Source organism: Thalassophryne amazonica, chromosome 15 (assembly GCF_902500255.1).
Source record: "Thalassophryne amazonica chromosome 15, fThaAma1.1, whole genome shotgun sequence".
NCBI lineage: Eukaryota > Metazoa > Chordata > Actinopteri > Batrachoidiformes > Batrachoididae > Thalassophryne > Thalassophryne amazonica.
Genome location: NC_047117.1, coordinates 55,380,424 through 55,399,696, shown reverse-complemented (window position 1 = coordinate 55,399,696; position 19,273 = coordinate 55,380,424).

The following is a 19,273-nucleotide window of genomic DNA, read 5'->3' as shown; positions in this document are numbered from 1 at the left end:
CAGAGCTTTAATTCATTTGAAAGCTTGACTCTTAGTCTTGTCCATCCAAATTGGAAGTCCCAAAAACCAGTTTTATTTGTTGTTATCTATCATCCACCTGGTCGTTACTGTGAGTTTCTCTGTGAATTTTCAGACCTTTTGTCTGACTTAGTGCTTAGCTCAGCTAAGATAATTATAGTGGGCGATTTTAACATCCACATAGATGCTGAGAATGACAGCCTCAACACTGCATTTAATCTATTATTAGACTCTACTGGCTTTGCTAGAAATGTAAATGAGTCCACCCACCACTTTAATCATACTTTAGATCTTGTTTTGACTTATGGTATGGAAATTGAAGACTTAACAGTATTCCCTGAAAACCCCCTTCTGTCTGATTATTTCTTAATAACATTTACATTTACTTTAATGGACTACCCAGCGGTGGGGAATAAGTTTCATTACAGTAGAAGTCTTTCGGAAAGCGCTGTAACTAGGTGTAAGGATATGATTCCTTCTTTGTTATGTTCTCCAATGCCATATACCAACACAGTGCAGAGTAGCTACCTAAACTCTGTGAGTGAGATAGATTACCTCGTCAATAGTTTTACATCCTCATTGAGCACAATTTTGGATGCTGTAGCTCCTCTGAAAAAGAGAGCCTTAAATCAGAAGTGCTTGAATCTGTGGTATAACTCACAAACTCACAGCTTAAAGCAGATAACCCGTAAGTTGGAGAGGAAATGGCGTCTCACTAATTTAGAAGATCTTCACTTAGCCTGGAAAAACAGTCTGTTGCTCTATAAAAAAGCCCTCCGTAAAGCTAGGACATCTTACTACTCATCACTAATTGAATAAAATAAGAACAACCCCAGGTTTCTTATCAGCACTGTAGCCAGGCTGACAAAGAGTCAGAGCTCTATTGAGCCGAGTATTCCTTTAACTAGTAATGACTTCATGACTTTCTTTGCTAATAAAATTTTAACTATTAGAGAAAAAATTATTCATAACCATCCCAAAGACATATCGTTATCTTTGGCTGCTTTCAGTAATACTGGTATTTGGTTAGACTCTTTCTCTCAGATTGTTCTGTCTGAGTTATTTTCATTTGTCACTTCCTCCAAGCCATCAACATGTCTATTAGACCCCATTCCTACCAGGCTGCTCAAGGAAGCCCTACCATTAATTAATGCTTCCATCTTAAATATGATCAATCTATCTTTATTAGTTGGCTATGTACCACAGGCTTTTAAGGGGGCTTTTGCCTTGCAATATAAAGCGCCTTGGGGCAACTGTTGTTGTGATTTAGCGCTATATAAATAAAATTGATTTGATTTGATTTAATATAATGTATGTTTTGTACATTAGTAATTCATTTTACATTATTTTTGGTACTAAATTAATTTGAGCAACCAGAAATCTGAGGAGACACTTGGAAGCTGAAAGAGCTGACACTTTTTCTTGAGCTGAGCCATAAAAACGGGCTTTCTTTAAAGAGCCAGAATTCCCATCACTACTGTGTTCTCAGACCACAGGTTGGGAACTAGGCCTGTGGAGTAACGAGACAGGTCTTCGGGTATGTTTCCTGATTTGAGTCACAAAACAAATGTCAAAGTCAGTGAAATCTAATTTATTGGCCGCACACGCATGAATGAATACCACTTCTGTACCTTCCACACTGTGGCATCAGGCATTAATGAAGCTCATGTGCCAAAGACGAGATCAATTTGTATGTGTTTGTGTATTTATGTCTATTTGCATGGAGCAGGAACTAATATTGGCATGATTAACTGACCATGTATTTATGCCACAGCAGATTAAAAAGGTACTATTTTGTGTACCTGTGTGCAAATCAAACTGGGATGGATTTCAAACCAAATACTCACAGTCCCAATGGTGGAAATAAACACACAATGTGCTGGCTATGTGCTACTTTTTACCACTCTCTGGTGAGGCACTGGAAAGTGTTTCAAATATAAGCACACCATTTCTATAATCAGTTAAGGGCATACAGATACACATGGGATGCAATGTAAAACATACTGCAAAGCCAGCTTCAAAATTTATCTGCACAGAGGAAATAAAAGCACAAAAACTGTTATGTTTCGGACGCGGTCGGAGCACCGACCCAGCGTTTGAAAGGACCCAGCATAAAATAAGCAGAGCACGGTTCAAAAGATAACAGAATTTAATAAACATAACAGTGAGTGCAGTGCTTAACAACTAAAAAGTCCGCGGTCTGGTGAGGTGGAAACACGGCGCGCTCTCAACAGCGCAAACGGTCCGGAGCCACAGCAGTTCAGACCCAGGGACCCCGCCGACACCCCCCAGGTGGCCGCGACAAACCAAGTCTGTGAAGAAAGAAAACATGAGGTGAGTCCAACTCCACACAGAGAGACACAACTCAAAGGTGCATGCAATCAGCAAACACTTCCTGGCTTAAATCTATACATCAGCTTCTTACCCTGCAGGCACGGAACAATTCAGTTCAAATCTCCACTGCAGCAGAAGCTGATTAGACAATCAGCATAACGTGACAGCTCACTAACACAAGGTGTGAGGGACACCTAATCCACTGTCATTACTTCATAAAAGTCACCAAAAACCAAATTACCTCAGGAAGTGTGCTGAAGAGCGTGAGACCTCACCCAATCCTCCTTCACAGACTGTGGCCTCAAACCTGGAGCGGTCTCTGCGTCCGTGATGGTGAGATTGTTCTCCTGACGTCGATCTCACATGTCTGCTCACAAGGTCGAGTCTCTGGCAATCACACACTGTGCATTCAAGGTTTAAATACAGCAATCTCTGATTAAGACAAAATACACCACAGCTGTGAGTCCTGATGACCTGCATGTGAAAACAAGCCTCAGGTGTTCAGGGTGAGGTCCTGATGCTCAGCCACTCAGTCCTGAATGCATACCACCTGGTGGGAGAAACAGAAAACAAAAACCAAGCCAGCCAAACACCCCAGCCCACAACAAAAACAAACCCATCAGAAGGAGTGATTTACAAAACAAATCAATAAATGCAATAGCATTGTAAGGGATACTACTGTAGTGATCGTAAATGTTTGACAATATGTAATTTTATTGTCAAGACAAAACATGCCGAATAATGAATAACTGACATAAATAAATACCAAGTTCTAATTGTTCATTGTCCACTATGACATCTTTGTATTATTGTTTGAGGTTGTGTTTCAAAGATCCTGAAAATATCCCCAACACAAACACACAATGCTTTTACGAGCAGAAGCTAATAGGCTAATTAATGCAATTGTATACAAGCCACAAAGAACTCTATTAAAATGCTTCTTGTCATCACTGATCAGATGAAACATTTGTTAAAAACTAAAATGTGCATATTTACCTCTTCAAATATAAATGAACAATTTAAATCTCTGCAATACTCATCACTAATTGAAGAAAATAAGAACAACCCCAGGTTTCTTTTCAGCACTGTAGCCAGGCTGACAAAGAGTCAGAGCTCTATTGAGCCGAGTATTCTTTAACTTTAACTAGTAATGACTTCATGACTTTCTTTGCTAATAAAATTTTAACTATTAGAGAAAAAATTACTCATAACCATCCCAAAGACGTATCGTTATCTTTGGCTGCTTTCAGTGATGCCGGTATTTGGTTAGACTCTTTCTCTCAGATTGTTCTGTCTGAGTTATTTTCATTAGTTACTTCATCCAAACCATCAACATGTCTATTAGACCCCATTCCTACCAGGCTGCTCAAGGAAGCCCTACCATTATTTATTGCTTCGATCTTAAATATGATCAGTCTATCTTTATTAGTTGGCTATGTACCACAGGCTTTTAAGGTGGCAGTAATTAAACCATTACTTAAAAAGCCATCACTTGACCCAGCTATCTTAGCTAATTATAGGCCAATCTCCAACCTTCCTTTTCTCTCAGAAATTCTTGAAAGGGTAGTTGTAAAACAGCTAACTGATCATCTGCAGAGGAATGGTCTATTTGAAGAGTTTCAGTCAGGTTTTAGAATTCATCATAGTACAGAAACAGCATTAGTGAAGGTTACAAATGATCTTCTTATGGCCTCAGACAGTGGACTCATCTCTGTGCTTGTCCTGTTAGACCTCAGTGCTGCTTTTGATACTGTTGACCATAAAATTTTATTACAGAGATTAGAGCATGCCATAGGTATTAAAGGCACTGCGCTGCGGTGGTTTGAATCATATTTATCTAATAGATTACAATTTGTTCATGTAAATGGGGAATCTTCTTCACAGACTAAGGTTAATTATGGAGTTCCACAAGGTTCTGTGCTAGGACCAATTTTATTCACTTTATACATGCTTCCCTTAGGCAGTATTATTAGACAGCATTGCTTAAATTTTCATTGTTACGCAGATGATACCCAGCTTTATCTATCCATGAAGCCAGAGGACACACACCAATTAGCTAAACTGCAGGATTGTCTTACAGACATAAAGACATGGATGACCTCTAATTTCCTGCTTTTAAACTCAGATAAAACTGAAGTTATTGTACTTGGCCCCACAAATCTTAGAAACATGGTGTCTAACCAGATCCTTACTCTGGATGGCATTACCCTACCTCTAGTAATACTGTGAGAAATCTTGGAGTCATTTTTGATCAGGATATGTCATTCAAAGCGCATATTAAACAAATATGTAGGACTGCTTTTTTGCATTTACGCAATATCTCTAAAATTAGGAAGGTCTTATCTCAGAGTGATGCTGAAAAACTAATTCATGCATTTATTTCCTCTAGGCTGGACTATTGTAATTCATTATTATCAGGTTGTCCTAAACGTTCCCTGAAAAGCCTTCAGTGAATTCAAAATGCTGCAGCTAGAGTACTGACAGGGACTAGAAGGAGAGAGCATATCTCACCCATATTGGCCTCTCTTCATTGGCTTCCTGTTAATTCTAGAATAGAATTTAAAATTCTTCTTCTTGCTTATAAGGTTTTGAATAATCAGGTCCCATCTTATCTTAGGGACCTCATAGTACCATATCACCCCAATAGAGCGCTTCGCTCTCAGACTGCAGGCTTACTTGTAGTTCCTAGGGTTTGTAAGAGTAGAATGGGAGGCAGAGCCTTCAGCTTTCAGGCTCCTCTCCTGTGGAACCAGCTCCCAATTCAGATCAGGGAGACAGACACCCTCTCTACTTTTAAGATTAGGCTTAATACTTTCCTTTTTGCTAAAGCTTATAGTTATGGCTGGATCAGGTGACCCTGAACCATCCCTTAGTTATGCTGCTATAGACTTAGACTGCTGGGGGGGTCCCATGATGCACTGAGTGTTTCTTTCTCTTTTTGCTCTGTATGCACCACTCTGCATTTAATCATTAGTGATTGATCTCTGCTCCCCTCCACAGCATGTCTTTTTCCTGGTTCTCTCCCTCAGCCCCAACCAGTCCCAGCAGAAGACTGCCCCTCCCTGAGCCTGGTTCTGCTGGAGGTTTCTTCCTGTTAAAAGGGAGTTTTTCCTTCCCACTGTCGCCAAGTGCTTGCTCACAGGGGGTCGTTTTGACCATTGGGGTTTTTACGTAATTATTGTATGGCCTTGCCTTACAATATAAAGCGCCTTGGGGCAACTGTTTGTTGTGATTTGGCACTATATAAATAAAATTGATTGATTGATTGATTGCACATACAGACAAGTACACTTTATTGTGCACTTTTGCCGGATTCAAATTTTCTGACAAAGCAATGCAGTACTACCACAGGCTCATAATAAGCAGTACTGGGTATGCACAAAACCCAGATGCATGCCTACCAAAAAAACAAAACAAAAAAATGCTAATTTTGTTAAAACGGCCAGACAATAATGCACGGCCTACAGACATTTTCTTCAAATGTAAAGGGATGTTGAAGATAATATTAAAAGCAGCACAACAGCAGTTGTTGATTTACTGATGTTTAAAAATGAATGATTATGGCTCAAACCCCAAGTATTTTCAACTAAAAGGTATACTCAAAGGACACATACTGCATTCCAGCCAAGATATAACAGCCAACAATTACTACTTCTATAAAGTGACAGATGGGGGCAGTCAGCATTCTGAGATTTATCCCATGAGATCTTTGTTGGAGACAGGTATCACATCAACAACCTGAAAGAAAAGCCTTGTTGTCCCTCTTCAGGATGAAAAGGGTAATTATCTGGATTGCAGTAAGAACAGGCTTATTACACAGCTCTCTTTGCTGGGTAAAGTACTTGGGTGGAATTCAGTGTGATTCAATGCCAGCTGTTTTCTGTTCAGCCTTCACAGCAGTCTGTTCTAATTACATTTTGAGGAAATGCCAGTTGTGGCACTATGGCATTGTGGTGAATTTTCCTGAAAATGATGGCGCTGATTGTTGCCTCAGTGCTGAGGACCCCAGTAATGAGAATGGCTACTTATCACATGGCCGCAGCAGATACAGTGCTACTTACAGGAGATAAGGATGGATTGCCAGTCTGCCTGGGTGGTTGCCAACTGAGACCCGGGGTTATTCCATCGACTTGTGGATAAGGTAAAGCCTAGCACCTGTGCATGCATCTAGACCTTGAGGTCTTGATATTACGCAGAGAAGAAGAAGAAGGACTCCGTGCTTTTCCATCTTGCAGGTGCCCAAAACACTTTACGATGATCAAAGCAATTTAGGAAGAGCAAAGGGACCATTACATGACTTCTCTCAGTTGGTGGAGGTCTAACTAACTGCAGCAAAGTTGTGCAAGGATTACCATATATCCCTTTATCATTGCTTATTTGCTGGGGCTGTATCACAGTGGCAGAAGGTTAAGGAAGACACCTCAGATCTTCTGTTCTTTGGTGCATCATCGAAATCCCTGTGGATCTTTAAAGTTCTTCACAGGCAAAATGGGATGCCTAATCATTCCAAAGCATTGTGAGATATCCCCAGGGTTTCCCTCATGTTCCTGGGGATCCACCAAAATGAGGCGCATCCCAGTGAGGTGCCTCAAGAGCTTCATCTGACTTGTATCTTTGCAAAGTGGCAGTGGATCTAATTTGACTTCCCCCCAGATGCCTGACTTCTTCACTCTTAAAGTTCATTTCACTCACTTGAATCCATAATCTCAAACCCAAATTTCATGAATGTAGTGTAAGTGAGGGATGGAACATTACAAACTGATTGGTAAAGTCAGGTGAGGTAGCACGTGTTGATGACATGTGTTGCTATGGAGTTGCCTTGGGTCTGGATGGAAACCACCCAGGCAGACAACCATTCCATCCCCACCCTATGCAGGATGGCAGTCTATCACAGGGCTAACACATATAGACAGACAAACTCAATCACACCTATGATCAATTTAAATCTTCTCATTCATCAAACTTGCATGTCTTTGGAAGTGGGAGGAAGCCAGAGCCTCCAAAGGAAACCACACAGACATGGGGAGAACATACCCACTCCACAAAGAAAGGACCAGGATGGAAGCAAACCCAGGATCTTAAAACTGTGATTCAACAGTGCTAACCCTTAAGCCACAGAGATACCTATAATAATAATAACATGAAGAAGAAGACAACGTAGAAGATGAAGATGAAGAAGTAGAATCTCCAAAACATATTATGGGTTATAACTTCCACCACCGCAGTGCAGTACACAGTATAGCACCCAATGCATCACCAACCAGTACAGTTCTTATTTTCATGCTCAGTGTCCATGTTTGTTAAACTGCAAGTACACTAGCTGTCAGTAGTTCATCCATGGGCCCGTTGGTCTTAATGAGTGGTGTGGTCAAGTGCAGTGCTGCAGCATTGTTATCGTGAGGAGGCAGAATGTGATTGCGCTATAGCCCACCAAGAAACTAGACTAAAGTCAAGTGTATTTTTGTAAGAGTATATTTCCATATGCTTTACATAGTTGAGTTCACGACATACGCTGCTTGCATACAGAATGAAACTGAAATGATCACAACCACTAAATGAAACAAGAGCCATCTGGAGATGACATATACCCATGGTCTCCACAAATCAGTAATGCAAAGTTGCAGATAATGTGAGAAAAAGAATAGTGTGCTTAAGATAAGATTTATTTCCATGATCTGATTAATTCAATTCAACGTTTGTTTAGATTCTGCGCTGTTCCAACTTGTGCGCACACACTGTACACTGAATTTAGAATGAAAAATATTATTATAATTGCACAATTATGTGAACACTAGGAAGTCCCTTCAGCTGCTCCCTTGTTTTCACTTGGGGTCACCAAAACAGATCCAAGGTGGGGCTACATGTTGATTTGGCACAAGTTTTACACATCTCCACATTACATGGAGAGATGTGGCAGGGGTGAGGTCTGATGTCATCATGTTAATATTGACCAAGATCTCAGAGGAATATTTCTAACACCTTGTTGAATCTATGCCATGAAAAATTAAGGCAGTTCTGAAAGCAAAAGGGGCTCCCAGATCAAATGCTTCCCCCACAAAAAAATCGGTCCGCCTGCCTTCCCTCACTGTGCATGCACAGCAGCTCATCTGACTCTGACTCTCTTCATCCAAAGCGATCAAAGGGAATAATGTGATTATTAACCATCAGATGACAAAGTAAAACCTCTTAAATCAATCTAAAGTCAGATTTTAGCAGAAACAAGGCCGTTTTAAGTAGAAACGAGGGGAAGATCGGTGAGGCTTTGAAATAACCGATGCGCGGTGAACGCATCAGCTAGTAGCTCGTGTAGTTGTGGCGCTCCGATTGCTTCATCCATCTTTTATGATGAAATAATGCTGAATTTATGTGGAAATTATTGTTTAGAAAAGCTTCAGATATCTGTCACTGTGATAGATGATGACTGGAGTGCAGTTTGAAGCAGAAATGATGTGATAATCAGTGAACCGCTGCTAATGATGCATGCATGATGAAGGCAGGGCGGACCGATTTTTAGGGGGGACCGTTCGGTTGGCAACACCGGTACTAGCGAGATGTACCTAATATAGTGGCCAGTGAGTGTATAATTGTCTTGCTACAACATACATGGATACATTACCAGGGATGACTATATATTATAAAATTTGGCATGGTTTTCCTCTTGTTCTGTATCTTGTTAGTGACACAAGAAAAGCAGTGGTGAACTAAAAATTATATATTAAGAAGAACGGCCATTTCCATCTCTGATGCTGTGGATGATACTTAAAAAGAAGGCAGTCCTCAGTAATACCTACCAATCTCCCGGAAAATATCAAAATTATACAACTCAGCTAAATTTCCTTCTTTTTTATTGTCAGTTTTACTCACCTTATATATAGGGTCTACCTTGGGCATAGATTTTTATAGCCTACCCAGACCCCAGTCATCTTTACTTACTTAATCTGGGCTCAGTACCAGCAGTAAATTTTGCTGTTTTTTCACACTGGTAGTGCTGTAAACCTCCATGTCTTTTACTGTGGGAGGAAAATGTAATTCAGACAAAAAAGAACAAACAAATCCCACAAAGGAAAAGCCCCAGGTGGCCATTGGATCGTAACCCAGGACCTTCTTGCTGTGAAGCAACAATGTTAACTTCACCAGTGTGTCAGTAAATTCGGGTAAATAAAGGTAGATGGCATAAGTACTGATTACTACAGTTGAAATCAAGGTTTCAATCTTTGATTTTTTTTTTCTCAAACCGTTCATTCTAAACAGAATCTGTATTTTAACATGCCCAGTTTTGGGTTCCACCTTAATATTATCTTTACCAAAGTGGTTAGAAGCAAAAGAAATATTGGTTAATAATGTTCCATGTAAGGCTGTGTGACATAACACGTAACTTTCAGAAACTATCAATGACTACTAGGCTACCAGAGAAGAGAGAAAAGTTGTGCCTCTAGTGCGTTATTTCAATAACGAGCAACATATCAAAGTGAAATTGGTACAAGAATAAACCTTTACCTATGGACTATGCTACACCAAGTGTTTTTTGCCTGCAATATCAGGAATGTGCAGCATCGCCTTCAGCGTAACACGTGCACAGTTGTCAGTGCGCATGATGTTGGTAAAAAAATGGCGACATTCAGGTATAGGCTTTTGAACAGAGTTTGTTATTGAATTTCTCATGGTGCAGGGTAGTGCAACAGTGGGCATTCTTCCGTCATATATTTTACTCTATTGTCTGCCAATAACATTGTAGATAACATGCTAGGATATGCTAGCGCAGTCTTGACTTCAGGGCTCCATGATCCTTTGTGTGCATGTTTGGGGGGGGGGGGGGGGGTTCTGGTCCAATGATAACATGGCATCATGGGGAGATTTGTTGTTTCCTTGCAGTTTCAGGGGAGCAAGGACCTTCTGGAAGGGGAATATCGATGGCACGTAATCTGAAGATATATATGTTATTTTGCTCATAATTAGCTTTGCATGCTAACAATGCTAAAAGTTACCACACTGAATAAAATGTTTTGTGTTCATTATTTTGGAAAGTAAGAAATGTTTAGAAGTATGTGCACCATCCTGTTCGAATGAAAAAGGTACTGTATGGATTGAATAAAGGCCCTGGTGTGATATTTTTGCTATAATGTGTTTAAGGGATTTATCATGATGCCAAACGAATGAAATGTTGAGAAAGTGACTGCAGAGACCCACGCCAGGGGGCGTAAATGAACGGTCAATAGGAATTCCAAATAAATCGCAATTTATTCTGCAAATGTGCACAACACTCAAATATGCTTTTAGACAGTCAATTCAAAACCGTGACGCGTGGGCAGGCCCGAGGGTAGGAGACGCCTATCCAGAGAAGAGCCGGGACCCACGAAGTTCCACCGCCAACGGAGACCTGCAACACACTAGAGCCGCCAAGTCCCAAATCCCCAGGTGGCCACCGCTCCAGCTGTCAGACCCGGTACTGCTGGCAGGAACAACACAGGTTAAGGTGGGTGTGTGTACACCCAGCAAACAGTCAGTAACTCACAGAAATCCTCCTGAAGGAATAAATCCAGATACTCCCAGAGTGCAGAGGAAAACTGGAGAACGTGCAGTGTCAATGGTTATACTTAGTAAGTAAGAAGTTAGGAGTGGAGACGCCAACTCCTCCAACTTCCACAAACTCGGCTACAAGCTGCAAGTATAAGTCACAACTGCAAAGACTTCAGTAACAATGAATGTGCGTACGGCACAAAACGGCTGAGTCGGTTTACCTGTATGGTAAGCTGATAACTCGGCAGAGTAATGGTGTCTCTCCCAGGCTTTTATGGATGATGTAATGAGTAGATGTGAGACAGGTGATGACAGCTGCATAGTGCACCTGGTGGATTCCTTATGGCCACTGCACCCTCTGGTGCCTGCAACCTGCCAGCAGGCAGGGTGCACTCTGGTGGTGGGCCAGCAGTACCTCCTCTTCGGCGGACCACACAACATGAAAATGTGTATGCTTATGCTTTGATGGGTGTTTAATTGATTTATGATGGGTTTGAAATGATACAATATTATGTGGTTTGATTAAGGATTATAATATGTGCTTATGATGAATTGTATTGACCATGTGTAACTGCTGACGTGTTATTGACTTCCTGTAGGTAAGCCTGGAATTAACTACTTTGAATAAAGTTGTTATTTGATGCCGACATGATGCTTATGCTATAATATGTTTAAGGATCTGATGTTTTGCTAAAGTAATCCTTTGGAAATGCTTTGGATGATTTATCATGCAGTTGTTGTTTCGTGTTTCATCATTATATACTCAACAAAAATATAAACGCAACACTTTTGGTTTTGTTCCTATTTTGTATGAGATGAACTCAAAGATCTAAAACTTTTTCCACATACACAATATCACCATTTCCCTCAAATATTGTTCACAAACCAGTCTAAATCTGTGATAGTGAGCACTTCTCCTTTGCTGAGATAATCCATCCCACCTCACAGGTGTTCCATACCAAGATGCTGATTAGACACCATGATTAGTGCACAGGTGTGCCTTAGACTGTCCACAATAAAAGGCCACTCTGAAAGGTGCAGTTTTATCACACAGCACAATGCCACAGATGTCGCAAGATTTGAGGGAGCGTGCAATTGGCATGCTGACAGCAGGAATGTCAACCAGAACTGTTGCTCGTGTATTGAATGTTCATTTCTCTACCATAAGCCGTCTCCAAAGGCGTTTCAGAGAATTTGGCAGTACATCCAACCAGCCTCACAACCGCAGACCATGTGTAACCACACCAGCCCAGGACCTCCACATCCAGCATGTTCACCTCCAAGATCGTCTGAGACCAGCCACTCGTACAGCTGCAGAAAGAATCGGTTTGCATAACCAAAGAATTTCTGCGCAAACTGTCAGAAACCGTCTCAGGGAAGCTCAACTGCATGCTTGTCGTCCTCATCGGGGTCTCGACCTGACTCCAGTTCGTTGTCGTAACTGACTTGAGTGGGCAAATGCTCACATTCGCTGACGTTTGGCATGTTGGAGAGGTGTTCTCTTCACGGATGATGCGAAGGAGATGTGTTGCACTCCATGAGGCAAATGGTGGTCACACCAGATACTGACTGGTATCCCCCCCAATAAAACAAAACTGCACCTTTCAGAGTGGCCTTTTATTGTGGGCAGTCTAAGGCACACCTGTGCACTAATCATGGTGTCTAATCAGCATCTTGGTATGGCACACCTGTGAGGTAGGATGGATTATCTCAGTGAAGGAGAAGTGCTCACTATCACAGATTTCGACTGGTTTGTGAACAATATTTGAGGGAAATGGTGATATTGTGTATGTGGAAAAAGTTTTAGATCTTTGAGTTCATCTCATACAAAATGGGAGCAAAACCAAAAGTGTTGCGTTTATATTTTTGTTGAGTATAAATTGTTCAAATGTATTGCTGTTGTTGACTGAACTCTGATGTGACCTTTTTCTGCTGACTCCCGGTGGAAATGTTTGACTCTCCTGACATAGGAACCAAAACTTTCGTCTGTGCTGATATTAGAATTGTGGTTTCTTGCTCTCTGCACAATGGCGCACTAAAACTGAAGACACCTCCATATATGGACTGTTGAACAGGTTTAAACTGGTTTTAGGGATCAGATGTCCAGCCAAACATCTGACTCAGCAATCAGTTTGCCCCAGACACCGCCCCATCCCACAAAGACCTTTCCCCCACCAACTTCCCGAAGACCTATCATGACCCCCTGGCCTCCCCTGGTTAACCAATCAGAAGACAATAACACCCCAACTGAACTGAACTGAACTGTATAAAGACTGTGTTTCCAGCATTCGGGGTTCTTTGCTGAACAGACAACCTGTTGGTATCATTGTTGTGTAATAAAGTGTGTTGCGCTGAATCCACCCTGCGCTCGGTGATCGATGACAATCCGCTGATCTGTTCTGCTGTCTTCTTCAATAAACCCTTTTAAGGTCTGTATAATTGCAAATTGAATCCTGAGTTTTTGTGTCTCTCATGGTTCACAAACACACAAGGAACACTTCCAGGTCCTTCGGGATGTGGGGAAGGGTGGTATCCTTAACAAATCTGGATGTGATTCCTTGTGGGATTTGATTAAAAAAAATCTATATAAACATTAACTTACTTTTGAATGCCTTCAATAACTGCATTTCATGCTGGTTTACATTTTTTTTCTCATGCATGATGTGGGGGAGGTGATGGTCTAGCGGGTAAGCGTTGGGCTTGAGGCTAAAGGATCCTTGGTTCAAATCCCAGCCTGACCAGAAAATCACTAAGGGCCTTTGGGCAAGGTCCTTAATCCTCTACTTGCTCCCGGGTGTAGTGAGTACGTTGTATGGCAGCACCGTTACACCGGGGTGAATGTGAGGCATTATTCTAAAGCGCTTTGAGTGTCTGATGCAAATTGTAAAGCACTATATACAGTGGCTTGCAAAAGTATTCATACCCCTTGGTATTTCATGCATTTTAATTTGTTTATGGCATTGGAAATACAAAAAGTAAATCAGTCTTCTCAATATAAAAATTTCTAAAATTATCTTCCTTAGAGGAGGGTTTTATTAAAAAGAAGACCTGAAAGTTCAGCTACAATTTGCCAGAAGGTACATCTGAGATGCAAGCCTAGATTTGATGTTTTGGTGAAAGAAAACCCTCCTCTGTACCACTTCATCATGAAGCTGTATAACTGGGGATACAAAATGTAAAACATGCATTATGCACAATTTCACCAGTCACCACCACAGAAGCCTGTAACTTCTTCTGGGTTGTCTGGGTGTCTTGGTTGCTTTCCTCACTCTTCTCCTTCTTGCACAGTCATTCAGTTTTTGAGAACTGTCTACTCCACACAGAATTACCATAGAGTGCCGTACTGTTTGTATTTCTTAATAACTGATGTAAATAAATTTCAAGACATATTCTGTGACTTAGAAATGTTCATGTATCCATCCCCGGACATGTCTGAAGAAAATTGGCAATTAAACTAATTATTTACAAGTATTATACCAAAGGGGCTGATTACTTATGCAACCCATCATCTTGGCTTTTATATTTTTAATTCATTTATATCAAGTTGTAGAGATTTGCTTTCAGTTTGAGTCTAAGGAAGATAATTTAGAAATTTTACATTGAGAAGGCCGATTTACTTTTTGTATTTGAAATGACATAAACAAATTAAAATCCGTGAAATCCCAAGGGGTATGAATACTGTTTGCAAGCCACTGTAAATGCAGTCCATTTACCATTTTTTACCATGAAATGCCCCCCAATTCAGGCAAAGCATCACGGGTCTCTGAAAGACTTTACTGATAAGCCTAACTGGAACTAGTTGACTATTGCCAACATAATTTCTCTTTATATGTTTGCCTGTCCATCAAACATTGAGAACGCTGATGAATAAGACCAATGTTTATAAGGTGCATGGCACAATATTTACAACCCCATTTCCAATGAAGTTGGGACATTGTGTAAAATGTAAATAAAAACAGAATACAATGATTTGCAAATCCTCTTCAACCTATATTCAATTGAATACACCACAAAGACAATATATTTAATGTTCAAACTGATAAACTTTATTGTTTTTGTGCAAATATTTGCTCATTTTGAAATGGATGCCTGAAACACATTTCAAAAAAGCTGGGACAGTGGTATGTTTACCACCGTGTTACATCACCTTTCCTTATAACAACACTCAATAAGCATTTGGGAACTGAGGACACTAATTGTTGAAGGTTTGTAGGTAGAATTCTTTCCCATTCTTGCTTGATGTATGACTTCAGTTGTTCAACAGTCCGGGGTCTCCGTTGTCATATTTTGCGCTTCATAATGCGCCACACATTTTCAATGGGCGACTGGTCTGGACTGCAGGCAGGCAAGTCTAGTACTCACAGTCTTTTACTAGGAAGCCACGCTGTTGTAACATGTGCAGAATGTGGCTTGGCATTATCTTGCTGAAAAAAGCAGGGACGTCCCTGAAAAAGACGTTGGTTGGATTGCAGCATGTGTTGCTCCAAAACCTGGATGTACCTTTCAGCATTGATGGTGCCATCACAGATGTGTAAGTTGCCCATATCATGGGCACTAACACATGCTCATACCATCATAGATGCTGGTTTTTGAACTTAGCGCTGGTAACAGTCTGGATGGTCTTTTTCCTCTTTTGTCCAGAGGACACGATGTTCATGATTTCCAAAAACAATTTGAAATGTAGACTCATCAGACTACAGCACACTTTTTCACTTTGCGTCTGTCCATTTCAAATGACCTCGGGCCCAGAGAAGGCAGCGGTGTTTCTGGATGTTGATGTATGGCTTTCGCTTTGCATGGTAGAGTATTAACTTGCATTTGTAGATGTAGCGACAAACTGTGTTAACTGACAATGGTTTTCTGAAGTGTTCCTGAGCCCACGCAGTAAGATCTTTTACACAATGATGTCAGTTTTTAATGCAGTGCTGCCTGAGGGATCGAAGGTCACGGGCATTCAGTGTTGGTTTTCAGCCTTGCCGCTAACATCAAATCAGTTCAAATCAAATCAATTTTATTTATATAGCGCCAAATCACAACAAACAGTTGCCCCAAGGCGCTTTATATTGTAAAGCAAAAGCCATACAATAATTACAGAAAAACCCCAATGGTCAAAATGACCCCCTATGAGCAAGCACTTGGTGACAGTGGGAAGGAAAAACTCCCTTTTAACAGGAAGAAACATGTAGAAGGTTCTCCAGATTCTCTGAATCTTCTGATTATATTATGGACTGTAGATGATGGAATCCCTAAATTCCTTGCAATTGAATGTTGCGAAACATTGTTCTTAAACTGTTGAACTATTTTTTTCATGCAGTTGTTCACAAAGTGGTGATCCTCACCCCATCTTTGCTTGTGAACGGCTGAGACTTTTGGGGATGCTCCTTTTAAACCCCAAAAAAGTGTCCTTAGTTCCCAAACACTTATTGAGTGTTCTTCGAAGGAAAGGTCATGTAACACAGTGGTAAACATACCACTGTCCCAGCTTTTTTGAAATGTGTTGGAGGTTTCCGTTTCAAAATGAGCAAATATTTGCACAAAAACAAATAAGTTTATCAATTTGAACATTAAATATCTTGTCTTTGTGGTGTATTGAATTGAATATAGGTTGAAGAGGATTTGCAAATAATTGTATTCTGTTTTTATTTACATTTTATACAATGTCCCCACTTCATTGGAACTGGGGTTGTACATCCTCTGGTTGGAAACAGGCAGACAACACCACATTTTTCTTTAATCATTTGCCACTGGTAAATTTCACCCCACCTCTCAAAAATGTGCCCAATGTTAAGAGGAAGATGGGAAATGAACTCAGCATCAAGCTATTGCAAGCATCAAATATTTTAGTTTGTAAAAATAAAATGAAAAAATTACACCATTAACCAGTTACTGTTGTGTGTTGGGGGGGCGTGGCTGGATGTTTTGGTGTTCTTTTCTTTTCTTTGCTCTCCAGGTGGCATGAGGGCTGATTTGTCTGTGAAGAAGGTGCTGGCTGAAGAGTCTTCACCCTCATCAACATCATGGAAAGCACCTGTGATTGGTGCTCACGTGCAACCTGGACGACTTGCAGCTGAAGCAGATAATTGGATGGCGTTCTGCATTTAAGTCATGTGTGATTTGAGCAGAACTGCCGGGAACTCGACCTTGTGACGTTCGTTTGTGAGACGCTGAGGACCGCGCCTGGGTTTTGACACATCGAGCCCGTGAAGCAGGGAGGGGTGAGGACACATGCTGTCAGCACACACTAAAGGTAATTAAGTGTTTAAGTAATTGTTGATAGTAACTTGGTGTTTTGTTACACAGTATACTGGAATTGTGAAGAGAATTGTGCAGTTTGCTTCTCACTGCTGTGGCGTGAAGGATAAGTGATCCTCCACTTGTGAGAAGCTGCTCATTTGCATAAAGTAAAAAAAAGGACACTGACCTGAGTGTGTTGCTGATAGCGTGTGTTTATTGGAAGATATAGTTGTATCTGTTGACTTACCTCACCTTCTCTTTGCTTCACAGAGAATCAGTTTGTCGTGTCCACCTGGGGGGTGTTTGGCGGTGGTAGGAAGTCCAGGAGCACCGGCTTTAATCCTTGCGGGCGCTGGAGAGCGAGCCACGAATCACTCCACCAGAGGGACGTTGTTTTTATGTTTTTACACTTTTAAGCACAGGTGAATAATAAATAGTTTCTGTTTGGAACCGCTTTCTGGTTATTTTTAGCGCTGGGTCCTGTCTGACGCAGGTCCGCTCCTCAACCCGCGTCGACACATAACAGTTACCATTATTTCAAATAAACATTTTTGTTCTGGACTCTTAAAGAATATAAAGTGCCTGGTTTAGTCATTGTTTTTAGTGCTATAGCAGTCATTCCTGATTTTCCTATTCAGTCATTGAACCAGTTCAAACTCTTGGTTGTAATACTGACCAAGCCAACATAATGTCAAAAAGAAGATTACAATCAAACGTGTCTGATAAGAAAGAAAGTGACTGGTTACTTTTTATGACTGCTTCTGCAGGTGTTGACCAAGTGTCATGTTATAAATGTCACATTTATATTTGGTGTTGAAAACATTGGAGTTACAGAATACAGCTATACGTGAACTTGAAGTTTATGACTTCTGTGACACTGCAAGTGACCAGCACTGTCTTGAAAATCAGAACTGAGTCACAGAACCTGTACTGGAGAGCCTCCTGTGCAAAAGTGCATGCCTTCAATTATCCACATAAGACCTAAAATGATAAGGATTAGGACATAAAGTAAGGAGACAAGGATTGGGACCTAAGGTTGTGAGAGATAAGGATTAGGACGATACAGGCCAATGGTGGCAGACAGCACCAGAGATGCATCCTGTGCCTGACAGAGTTCACAGTAGCAGCCAGTATAAGGGGCTACAGATAGCAGACTTTGTCCTCTTTTTGTCTTTTGACAGAAAACAGCTGGTGTGTGTCACGCGGCTAGGACCATCAGAGTGGCTGCTGTGACTAACCTACCAACTCCAAGATATACACACCACTACTGTGGCACAAACAAGATGACAGAACTGTGACAACGGGGTCCTGTTTTGACTGGACAGTGCCCAGACTGTGGTGGGCCATGTGACAGGATGCATAACTAGTCCTGTCTGGCATCTCTGGCCTGTGTTTCCCTAATGCTCATCTACCATCATGTTTGGTTATTTTAAGATGTGTACTTTTATGCATGAAACAGCTACTCCACAGGAGCAGAGAATCCCTCCTCATTTCCACCAGTACTGTCAGAACTTGTATTTTGGATGTGTCATCACGTTTGGATGCCTATTACCTGAGGTGAATGGACACTCGGTTCTTCTGGTAATTATAGATTTGGATTGTGTTCCGGTGAGCATTGGTCTCTTGAACTGGGGCTGTCTGTCATATACACTTTTGAAAATAAATTGGGTTCACATAACCTCTTTTCATTATCCATTTATCTTTGGAGATGCAACAGATAAAACATTTGGGACAGTATAATTTGGAGCGTGGTATTAACATTTTTGAGCTATCATTAACTGCACTCCTATACTCAAAGGTTTCCATGCAAAGGCGTTTGTAGTCTCAGTACAACTGATCAACTTCTTTCACTGAAGTAAAAAATTTCTTATTTTTATTATTTATTATTCTTATTTTAATATTGTTAAGAGAACTTTTCTTTCTTAATAACAAGGAGTCACAGTCACTTTTTTTTGAGTGACTGTGACTTAAAGTTGTCTTATTTACTGTTAAACAATGCAAAGTAGCTTGCATATGATACTTTTGGCTGGATTTAAACATTGTTTATTCCTGGTTTATGACCTCATTAAATTTCTTTGTTAAATTAGGTTTTCAGATGCCAAAATATAAATGTATTTGATCTTTGTATTTTTTAATCACTCTTTTAGATTTACTGTTGTATACTGTATTT